The sequence below is a fragment of the Poecilia latipinna genome, unplaced genomic scaffold, assembly GCF_001443285.1.
Source record: "Poecilia latipinna isolate Pla-1442-1.1 unplaced genomic scaffold, P_latipinna-1.0 Scaffold14, whole genome shotgun sequence".
Classification (NCBI taxonomy): domain Eukaryota; kingdom Metazoa; phylum Chordata; class Actinopteri; order Cyprinodontiformes; family Poeciliidae; genus Poecilia; species Poecilia latipinna.
In genome coordinates, this window is record NW_015112630.1 from 751,873 (window position 1) to 764,027 (window position 12,155).

General features: G+C 39.9%; 1 long non-coding RNA gene across 1 annotated transcript; it reads left to right on the forward strand.

The window, feature by feature from the left end:
* The first annotated feature begins 1,323 nt into the window (after window positions 1–1,323).
* LOC106946891 (uncharacterized) lies at window positions 1,324–3,361 on the forward strand. The gene is made up of 2 exons (XR_001424858.1): window positions 1,324–2,149; window positions 2,681–3,361. It is a non-coding gene; the product is annotated as an uncharacterized LOC106946891 (long non-coding RNA).
* Window positions 3,362–12,155: the final 8,794 nt, after the last annotated feature.

Sequence of the window (12,155 nt, forward strand, 5' to 3'; positions counted from 1 at the left end):
AATAAGTGTTGTTGTGAAAATGTTTGTGATTAATAAGAATGATATATATATAAAAAAACATGAGTTTGTGTATTTTTTTTCATCCATCCATCCATTTTCTGTACACTCTTGTACCTTAGTGGGGTCGGGATGTTTGTTTGTTTTTTGCCCATCTTTGCTTAATTTTGTGTATAAATGCTCATTTGTATGCAAGAAATGAAGATTTTCTGATTCACCATCGCTGTCTTGACTGAGGCATGTCAAGAACAGAGTTACTCTTTAAAAGAAGCCATCCCACTGTTGCAATGTGATCTTTATTTATGACAGATTAGAGTCACTAGAAAAAAAAGAATTCTGAATGTGGGACAAAAGCGTTTTTTCTCCCTCAGAATTCTGAGAATTTTAGAATTCGGAGAAAAAAATTATAATTCTAAGTAAAAAGGTAGAACTCTGAGAAAAAAGATATTTTACTGAAAGAAAAAAAAGTCAGAGTCACTTTGTTATCAGTCCTGTTGCAAAGCCATCGGTTGCTTTATCAAATCTGACCTCAGTATGATGAAAAGAAAAGAAAATGAAGGTTTTGGGATGGTATAGTCAAAGACTTTACCAGTCGTTACCGTTTAGAGCAGCGAGGGCAAAACTGGTGAGCTTAAACTACTGAGTATTAACCTAAAATTAATTAACGTAAAAATGCAAAAAGGTGTTCGTTTATTTTTTATTTTTATTTATTAGAGTTTGTTTTTTTTACTTTTACCTGTCCAACAATTATTTTTAATTTTGTGAAATTGGTGCATAGTTAAAGATCCAAAGCATTAAAAGTGCTTCAAACTTTTGCCTTACTAAAAGAAGACAACCATTTCCAAATATCTTGGTTCAGTTTGTTGGCCAAATTTTCAATATTCTGGATCTGTGGTCAGGGGCCAAACAAAATCATTTTAAGGTCCACAAATGGCCCCTGGACCACACTTTGAAAGAGGATAAACATTTATGACACAAAGACAGTTTGGTTCTGAACAACTTTTCCCACCTTAATTAACAAACGCATAATTTAAAAACTGTATTTTGTCTCGATTTAGGTCTGATATTAAAACTGCACTGCAAAAACATGAAATCTTATCAATTTTTGGACTAGATTCTAGTGCAAATGTCTTAGTGCACTTGAAATAAAACAAAACTTACAAGAAAATATTCAGCAAAATATTGGAGCTTGTTTTTTGCAAATAATTCTTCAATATTGATTTAAAAAAACTAGTTTCACAGGCAGATTATTTCACTTATAATATGAGGAAAGCAATTGTTCTAACTGAAATAATCAAATAATCTGCCAATTAAGGTAGTACTTTTTATTCAATATCGAGGAATTACTTGAAACAAGCTGCGTTGTCATGCTAAATTTGTAAGTTAGTTTTGTTTTACATCAAGATGTTTGCACTAGAAACTAGACCAAAAATACTTTGTAAGATTTTGTTTTTGCGGTGTTAATAATAACCTGTAACTGAAGCAAAACTAGAATTCATCTAATAGAGGCAAACATTTCTTTGCCTCTCTGTTGCAATATACAGATACAGATGCAGCACAGTTGCTGGGTTTTGTTCCTGAATGATGTCCTTGATGGGAATTTGCTGAATAACAGCAAAGTAAAAAGAGTTTCGACTTCCCTCTGCTTGGATGCGATCGATGCGGCGTGATTAGAAGTTGAGCTCTGGTGGAGATTAAGATCTAGAGCAGGTCTGTGATGCGTTCTTCCCCTTCACGTCTCCACACATTTCCAAAGATAGGTCCCCTCCTTCTCCTATAGGAGACTCTACATTTCTCCAAGTTCCCGCCTTTGGGTTCAGGTGACCCCCGACCCCGCGCCCTCCGCCTGTCTGCCTCTGGCGGTAATAACCAGCCCTGAATGGACCTGGGCGACCACGCCACAACTAATTACCCTCAGAGATGGAGTCGGTGTCTGGTTGTTCCGTTGAAAGCGAGGACATCGATCGAGCTGCGTTCATATCTCACCCCGCGCTGTGATGGCGCTAACTGCTCTCACGTGGGTTAACAACGAGCTGTTGAACCGCAGAACTGGACCCGTCAACCTTGATCCGCTACCGGATCTCTCAGCGTGGAGTTCAGTCCGTCAGCATGAATAAAGCCCAGTGAGAAACTGTCACAAAAAAAACCATATGTAAGTGTCAGGACTCTGCGTGTTTGGGTTTGCTTTTCGTCTTATTTTGCATTATGTTTTAGGTTGGCCTTTCATGATGCCTTATTATTGCTTTCCTTATTTTCAGTCCTTCATAATGTTTCTAATTAGGTTTATTCTTTAGTTACCATAGGTTCAGTCTGAGTCTAGGTATACCTTTCTTTAGTAGTTCCAGTTAAGTCCTTCTAGTAGGTTGAATTCTGTTATGTCTGCATCAATTTTTTTAGTAATCCTAGTTATGTTATTTCTTAAGTCCTTCTAGTTCCCCCTGTTAGTGTACCTCATTTTCTTATTTTATCACTTTAGGTTTAGTTAGTCTTTTTGTCTGAATCTATGTTCATCTTTCTTTAGTGATTCTAGTTAGGTTATTTCTTTGTTTAGATCTTCTAGTTACTCTAGTTCTATGTTCCTTGGTTCTTGTTAGATCAGCCTTGTTTATGTTTTCCTTCATGTCTTCCTCTCTTCTACTTTATGAGATTTTCTTTACTCTGAATGTGTCTTCTGTATTTTCAGCTCCCTGTTGTTTTCCCCAGCAGATCCCCTCAGCCTCCCTGGACCATCTTCTCCCTGCCCCTCATCTTGCTCCTGTGCCAACTACTCACACCTGCTATCATCTCATCTCGTTAGGTCCATTGTTCCATTTACTCCCTCCCAGTATTTAAGCTCCTCTATCTCAGTCACAACTCTCCAGTCTGTCTCGTTACCCAGCTCGTCATTGTGCTCGTTGCTAATCTCATGTATCCCCTTTGCTTGTGTTCTGGATTTCCTTGCACCCTTGGATTTCAGATTTTTGTTGTTGGTTTTCTTCATTGATATATCCACAGTATACTACATCTACTGCCGGCTGCGATTGGGTCCACTCCACACACATCATGATAGTAAGCCATTTATGTTGCTTCATTTGAGCTAATTATTATTATTGTCTTCATTTACCACCACTAATATACATATTTATAGATTTGTCTTGCTACAAACAACTATTTTGCTGATTTAGAATATTTTTTTTACAGATTAGTATAAAAAAATATCAAAATATGTAATTTATTATGCTCAGTTAAATCCCAGAATTATGCAACTGAAACATTTTTATCTAGCTTGCTCATATATTATCGTGGTATAGTACTTCCTGTTTGTGTCCCGATGGTCAGATATTATTCAAATGCAACTAAGCAATAAACTTTTTCCATAAGTGTCTCAGGGGTCTCTGGGGGTCCAATATTTTCCCACACACATTTTGGTGTGTGTGTGTGTGTGTGTTGGTGTGTGTGTGTGTGTGTGTGTGTGTGTGTGTGTGTGTGTGTGTGTGTGTGTGTGAATATTTATTCAATCACCTATTTTACATTGCATGTTTTTTATTTAACTGTCATTATTTTGTATTATTGTATTGTATTATTTTCTATACTTTTTATAGGTTTATATGAAGAAGTTAAGAGACATGAATACTTTTCCTAGAGACTGTCAGAACTAACTTTCCTGAACATCTGACTTCCCCGCTACGATAGCGCTCACATCTGGATCTCTATTTACATGTCATAAAGCCTTTCAGAGATTTAAGCTATGACCGGCTGACATTTCTTCTGCTGCTGGAATGACGTATATAAATATTCAACACCAGCATCTGTTTGTACATCTGAGAAACAGCACAAAATGATCAAGTTTCAGGAAAACCGAACAAACCAAAAAGCAGAGACACCAGTGCAGAACCTTGAGGTACGCCCATATAAATACCAACCATTTCAGACTCTTATGTTGTTTGTAAACACTTTCTCCTCTAATTCAGAAATTATTTGACCAAAAAAATGTAATTTTTATATGCTAAGAACAATATCACAAGGTTTTCCTCAATAGACAACTACTACAAGCACCTTTATCCAGTTTAGCCTTATCGTGGAAAAATAAAAAATAAAAAAATCTGCACAGTGATGTTTCTAAAAGCCAGACTGCATCGAATCTGACGAAAAAAGGGCAAAAAATATAGAGCTGCTGAATTATTTGTCAGGAAATCAATTTTACATATTGACCCTGATTCTTCCTGAACTGTGTGGTAATATCCACTTTTAAATATTTCACACAGCCCAGGTTTCACCACCACCACACCACAGCTCTCTCAAATCTTGTGCAATTGCTCCTCAAAGACTGTCTGCTCGTTTCTCACTCCAGGACTGAATGTCTCTTTTAGCTCCGTGATTGATACCTCCCCTTAAGCTATAGAAAAGCCATCCAAGCAGCAAAACCATTTAGCCAGCAGCCTGAGTGATATTGATCTGCAAAGTCTGAAATGAGGGAAATTGAATAGCACCGCAGCTAATTGTATAGTAATGAAGGCAGGAGGGAAATAAGCCCACACATTGTTAGTGGCCTCTCACTGTGTGACCTTGATTGCACGGAAAAAGAAAGATTTGCGGCCCGACAGACAAAAACACATTCAGGGGCTGGATGTTGGATGTCATTTTTTGCTCCTGCAACGAATTACAGAAATCTCTGCTCCGGTGCAACTTCAAAGAGATTCAGTGCACTGCATCCTGATAGGTTACACACAGGGGGATTTGTTCTGCCGTAATTGGGAGGTGTTCGTTTTTTGCAGCTGGGAGAGATACACATAAAAGTCTGTTATGGATGGAGAAAAGGATCTGGCACAATGAGTAACTACATGCGGTATCGATTTCTCTGAGCAGAGGATCACTCTTAGATTTGCTCATGTAAGACTAATGAACAGATTATTGATTTGATGTCCGCTCATCAAAAAAAAAAAGAAAAAGCGGGAGCGCCGCCAGGCTCCGTGATAATTTGACGTGTGTTCGTCTTTTTGAACCCGCCGTGGCACCTGCGTCTGCGGAGCCGCGGAGCTGACGGCGAGCATCTGGAGCTGTTAACCTCCTTGTCTGTGGCGGTGGCCGGTCGTTGCTGTCGTCTGCCACTTGGGGGCAGAATTGAGCTGCTCACCGGTCAGGACGTGACAAGGGGAGACTGCTCGCAGGGAGGTGGGAATACTTCAGTGATGAGGCAAAAAGAAGAAGAAAAGAAAGCAGCCACTGTCAGGGGGAGGTACGGTGAATCACAATGCGCCATCATAATGCAGATAAGAGCACAATATTTGTCTCTTATATATCACTCCCTATTAAAATCCAGCTATGCATATGAAGTTGATTTATGCAGAAACATTGCTTCACTCTGGCGACGCCAAAATAGATTTGTGAATATTTTGAGTATACTGGGATCAAGGTTATTATAGTTAACTAAACCTAAAGTAAACTGAATGTAAACTAACCCTTAACAATGATTAATAAGGGGCAAACTATGAGTAACTGGAACTGTAATGTGAGTTTATGAAATGAACTAAAACATGCTGAAATTATAGATATAACATCCAGGGTTTTTGTGTTTATCAAAACATTTATTAGCCTTCCCAACTTATATGAAATAGACCCCCCCCCCTACACACACACACACACACACACACACACCCACCCACACACACACACACACACACACACAAAGAGTTTACGTCAGCTGTCGACAAATTACGGCACTCCATACTCCTCCTAGTGGCACTTATGCTAGTTCGCAAAAATGGCGACGGCAAAAGTTGGTTGTTCAACAAAAATTGAGTGAGTATTCACTACCCAGTCCATGTAAACATAATCTCATTACAATATTTTCACTTTTTTGAATTCTGTGGCTAAAAAATAACCAAAGTATGAAAAAACTAACACTACTACTATAACTAATAAACACTAAACTAAAACTAAACATTTAACAAATATTAAAAATAGTAAACATAATTTAACTGTCTGAATCAGACAAACAAAAAGTCACAACAAAAATAAAATGAAACTGTCATGAAAAACTCAAAACTATTTTAACCCTGGTTTAGTCTTTAAAGTAACATATATATTTCTATTAAATCCACAGGTTGCTTTCACCAGAGCAGACAAGTTTGACGGAAAGTAAAAGAAGCCAGGAGGGCCCCAGAGGGAGCCCGTGGCACTCGAGCCGTGCTCTTCTGATTGTGCCGACATTTAGGAAACATCTTGGCCGTCTCTCGCCGAGTCCAAGAGGGTTCCGTCAGACGGCCGTGGCCTAATTGCATTAGGCTCATTGCTGACTCTGGTGAAGCGCTGAGTGCCACAAGGGGTTGGGATCCTCATTAGAGTAGAATCAGTTGTGATGAATATCGCTTTAAGAAAAATGCAACTTCTCCCAAAGAAACCCAACAGGACTTGGCCTAGACCTTTCGGTCCTAGCACGCAACTTTATAACATCTTGTTGAATTCTCAGAGGGATTTTCATTATTAGTTAAAGTCGGCACTATAAAAAAATACCAAGATTATCTTGTTTTGAGATCCTTTTCAGGTATAGAAAGAAGATATTGCAGAAGGAAGGAAACAACAGGAGGACAGGATCTTTGTAAGTGCAGCACAAAGGCAGCTGGATCCTTCAGCCTCTCTGGTATTGATGAATCTCAAACCCCACCTGCAAACATGAAGCAGTTCAGAATTAGAAACCTGCCAACGCATCACCTCATCTTCTCCGCTCTTGCTTCAAGAAGTCTCATTTAGTCACTGCTGATACCAAATCAAATTACTGCAGCCCAGAGGATTGACGCAAAATCAATGGCATTGCATCTGCAGTGGCCACAGAGCCCATATTTAATATTCCTGAAGCAGCAAGGCGTGGGGGAACGAAGAAGGGAGGGAAGTACACCTCAGCAGCAACTGCACTTTGACTGATGGATCTGTAGATTGTATCTGGTGACCCTGGCATCACGGATAGTGCCGCTCCACCGGAGTTATCTGCCGCGTGCGTAACCCGGCCGGACAGTCCGCCGGTGTTATTGAGAACTCTTCTGTTTAAAAATGAAACCCAACAAGCATATTTGCAGCTTTACTTAACAACCCTCTTTCCTTTCCATCTCTTTGGGTTCTGGGGGGGTATTTGTAGATCAAAACCAGCACTTTGATGCACATCACACCCTGCTTTGAGGTCATGAAAGCGCAGACAGTGTTGTCTATAAAAGTGTTGCGTGTATAAATGGCTGCAGCAAAGGCTGCCTTCGAAATGTGGGCTATCATTTCTCTGGAAGGAGAGTTATACTTCATCAGTGAATGCATCACATGGTTTACTTTCGGTTCATAGCATCTCGCAGCCATTTAGGGGTTTTATTTTTTTGTCCTTCCTTCAGTCATTTGTTCAATGCTGCTTATGTAGGGAAGGTCATACACTTGATTTACAGTACGGTTTACAAATGTACTGTCTGATTGGTTATTCAATAAGATGCAAAATTTCAGATGGGCATAAATGGGTGGCAATAAATCTGGAAAAGTGACACTGAGGCATAGGGTTGGGTTGAAATTCCTCTAAGGTTCAGCTCATGTTTATCTACCTGTTGTATCTTAATGTGAGATTAAGCCCTTAAAATCCCACTGAAGAAACGGTCTTTTGGCCCCAGATTTTCAGCAGAGGCACCTTAGGGTCTCCCTCTAATGAAAATCTAAGAGAGAGGAAAATCCAAGAGAAGCTAAAGTTCAAGATATCATGGAGACAAGATTGTTTTTTAGAGAAATATTAGACAGTTCAGGAAGTGGAGGCAGAGTCCTGCCTTCGCCATTCTCAGCAGGGGACAAGAACCGCTGACCCCGAGTGAGTGTAAAGTCAGCCAGAGGGAGGAAAATTCTGTCAGATTCCTAATAGAGCTCCCAGACACACGGTGTAATGGAAGCAAAACGCACAATGCTGCTGGAAACAAGGCACGGCTCTATGGCAGAGGTCGGCGAGGCAGTGGCAGCAGGAGAGGCATTGTCAAAAGGACAGCTGGGGATGATGGATACTGCTGGGTTGTCTCGGTTTAAATATCCTTTCAAGATTGCGGTCTACAGCAGACTACAGTTGGTGAGTGTCGGAGAGAATGAGACGCTAGGATAAAGCAGTGAAAATAGGCGTAGGTGGGGTGAATGGACTTGTAGAGTTAAGAGCAAAAGTCATTTCAGGTTGTCCAGGAGAAATCATCGACTTGGACTGGAACGCTTCCTCATGTTAGCATTTGCCAACATGTCCATTTGGGAGAATACCCTGAGGCAAGCCCAGAGCCCAGTAGAGGGACTACCTAGCGTGTTTTACCTGGGAAACCCTCTGGATATTGTTGAAGGAGCCTGAACCACCTTACCAAGTCTGCTATCATGGAGACCTGGACATGGATAAACAGGAAATGGACAGATGGACACATAATGAGCCTTACCCTCCATAAACAATTATCTAAGCCTATAGGCAAAGACAGTTTGCTACATTGCATTTTCATCTCATTCAAACTGAGAAGAAGGCACCCCTCACTCCGAAGCAAATAGATGCTCAGAATAGCTTAGAATAGTTGCTTTGTTGCTTTGCATCACCCACCGTGACAGTGGGCACAAAATAGCAGAGCAGAGGACATAATGCAGCTATCACGTTGTCTCTGTTTTGAGCAGAGAGCTCTCACAGAACCTCCTCTTTAATTTTGTCGGCCCTCAAATCAAAGTCGTGATAAATGTAATCATAGATGGTGAGTGGCAGCAAGGTATGGCCAGACTAGTAAGAAAGAGAAAACAGAGTGACAGCAGGATGTTTTAGGATGAACTATCATCATTTAGGACAAAAAACACAGAGAGAGTAAAGATCTGGAGGCAAAGATCAGTCTTCTAAGAAGTCTTTTAGAGGTGCTGCTCTTGTCTGTGAGGTCAAAGGAGATTTACTACCCTGTTGGAGAGAATGGTCTTCCAAAACCTTTCAGGTTTTTATGAGAAAATCCCCATGAGGCATGTAAAACCTACCTTTATTAAAGACCACTTAGGCAGCATTTATGACACTGGAGAGCCTTTGCTGTTGGACGTATCTTTAAACCTTGCTTTATGTGGGTTTGTGAGATTTACGGCTTTGGAAGCATGTCAATGTATCTTCATGCTACTGTTTTTATTAGACTGCTTCTTAGTTTTTAGAATTTTTCGAGTCTCTCCTGAATGTCAAACCTTAGATTTATTATTGGTATTTTTTTATTCTAATTCAAGTTTTTTCTTAAGTTGTATCTTAATGTCAAATGTATCCAATCTTCACCTGGAGACATGCCCAGGCCACTTCCCTGTGGACTGGTCTATGAGATAAAACAAGACGAAGGCATAGCATTACACTGCATCCTACAGACTGCCGTGAACCACTGTTTCTGATAAACTCAGACTTTGTGAGGTAATCACCCAAGGTAATTATTTTTGACTCAATCATTCTAATCTCTTTTGGTCTGTAAGCAATTACTTTCATCTACAAAAGGCCTGTGCCTGATGTTGTAGTCGGTTAATATGTGTGGCTGTGAGGAAACCCTGAGCGGTGCCCACTACTCGTTTGGCTCCAAGTTCGGCTCCCTCATTGGAAATTACCTCAGGCGTTCAGGTGTTGTGATCCCGACGTTGCCAATAAGAGCCAGAGGCAACAAATAGCTGCCATTAATCAAGACTCCATTTGATGTTAGGCTAAATGCTAATTAAACATGCTCCTATTTCATTTAAACTCAAGATGTCATTTGCAAAACCCAAACCCCAAAAAACCTCAGCAAGCCAGAGAAAGATGGAGACAGGCATTGCTATGGTAACTTAACAGTCTTTGCCTGTCCGCCGGGCCTACGATGGCGTTAACCCCTGACTGGGGATCCCTGACCTGGGGTGGTGAATCTGCTCTCCAGGACAGTTTGAATCCATAATATGGCCATAGCTGAGTGGTCCTGTGGCCGTGCCGGTCGCATTCCTATCCCCTCTCTCAATTCATTCTTCCTCCACTCTCATTCCACTCCCATTGCCACGGTTTTAATTGCTTTGAAGCTAAGTGCTCACCTTGGGGAGCTCAACAGGATGTTTTACAGAGCTTTGGGGAGACTTACTATTAATAAATAATACATCCCTTCTGTCCTCTTTCTTCACTGCACTCTACACCACTGTGGAGAGGAGCCTGGCAGAGAGCTAGCAGGTTCTGCTAACCTCCAATGCTCTGGTATAATACTTTTTCATCTGGAAACTCAAAGAAAGGAAATGTCTGGTAATCAAGATAGTTTGTAAAATGCATGTCACCTAATTATTTTATTTTTCATCTTTATTTATTTTATTTTTTTTTGCATTTGTAGTGCATCCAGAAAGTATTCCCAACAATTTATTTTGTCCACATTTTTCTATGTCAACCTGACTCCAAACTGTATTAAATCAATGTCTTTCTTTTAAATTATACACACAAATCCAAGCTTCTGTTCTTCCACCTCCCACAGCAGCCCACCCCTGTGACTCCTCCACTCAGCTCCTTCAGCCTAGCAAGCAGCAATTAGCAAACACCTGGGAGAACTGCTGCATCTGCTGAGCTCATTATAGGAGCTACTGCTCAGTGAAACCCTGGTAAAAATGTTGTTAAAGGTTTAATAGAGAAGCCATGTTGGGATGACATCCTGAAGGCGGAGTTTCAGAAAGAGCGGGAGTTTTTAAAGAGACAGAAGCACAAATTAAAGGCATTAAATTACAAAGTCAAATTTCTTTTAAGTCATAGTTGATATACACAGCTTTTTCGTAACTCATGAAGGTAACATAAGTACTTATAAAATGACACTATATACCTGCAAAATACATAATACTGCCCCTTTAAGCAGTGTCTTCCACCTGTCACCTGTGGTGGCGCTGCACCAATATCTACTCAGGGATACGAGTGGATGCGAATACCTCTGAGGAAGACATTGAACATAACTAACACCTGCCTATGTTTGAAGTATCATGGAGAAACAATAGAACAGAATATGTACAAGAGGAAAGTGCATTGGTAGAGCAGCTTTGACGATTTGGTGTCGTTTTGGTGTTTCTGTTTAGATGCATTTGTTTTTACATCCTTGCATCGATGAAACTTGATCCATTATATAATGAGAAGCTACTTTGAGAAAAGTGATCTGGCTAATTATTTCATTTTGGGGACTGCTGCCCTAACATATACTCTTTATGGGAAAGCAGATGATGATTAGTACTGCTAAAGAGCCTGAGTAAGGTGCATGTCACGAACAGCAATAATGAGGTAAAGCTGGCGAGGGTGATAAAAATGCAGTAACTATAAATTAGTACACCTCACCTTGATACAGTTGTATGTGGAGATCCTTTCAGGAGCACAGGAAAAAATGTCATCATCAGAGCTCCTCTTCTACTCTGAAGACACATCCAGCCATATAGTGTTACTGAGACTGAGGGTCCATGTTGTTTTAATCATTTTTTATTACTTCCCCCATGACTCCACAGACCTGAGGAACAATATTTTCACCACATTTGGCCTGCCTTTCATAAGCGACATTGGCGCTAGTTTGAAGCAGCATTTGAATTTTTAATAAATCATTAAACAAGAAGTCATAAAAGAGACTAAATCAACTTTATGCTTTATTGTTCATGATATAGAAAGGGCATGTTGAGTTACTGTATGAATGTTAATCACACCTGCAGCCTGACAGGTTTTATTGTTTTGCTCTACGCCTCAGCATTTTCATCCATTGAAAGTTTTTTTTTTTTTGAAATAGCAGACAAAACCTGTGAAAGGTGGTTAAATATGTTTATTCATCTGAGTAATATTATTTTTTTCCTTTGTCTTGTCACGTTGAAGCAAACAAATCACATTCAGTTGCACTTTGTTAATAGTAATAATAATAGTAAGTTCATTTGTAAAGCTCTTTAAAATAATCACTAGGTTAGCCAAAATGTTTTACAGTGGCTAAAATGAAATAAAACATATAAAACACAAAGAATAAAACAGGATAAAACGCAAGAGAGAGAGAAGAATGAAGTAGAACTATAATAACAAATTAAATATGTCACACTAATGAGTATTAACAGACATTTTGAACGTCTTGATTTGAGGAAGCCCAGGTTGTTAACCCTAACAAAACTGGGGGGAAAAAAACTGCATTTCAGCAGAGCGGTGAATCGTATCATGTTAAATTCTTCTGCTTCCATCTGTT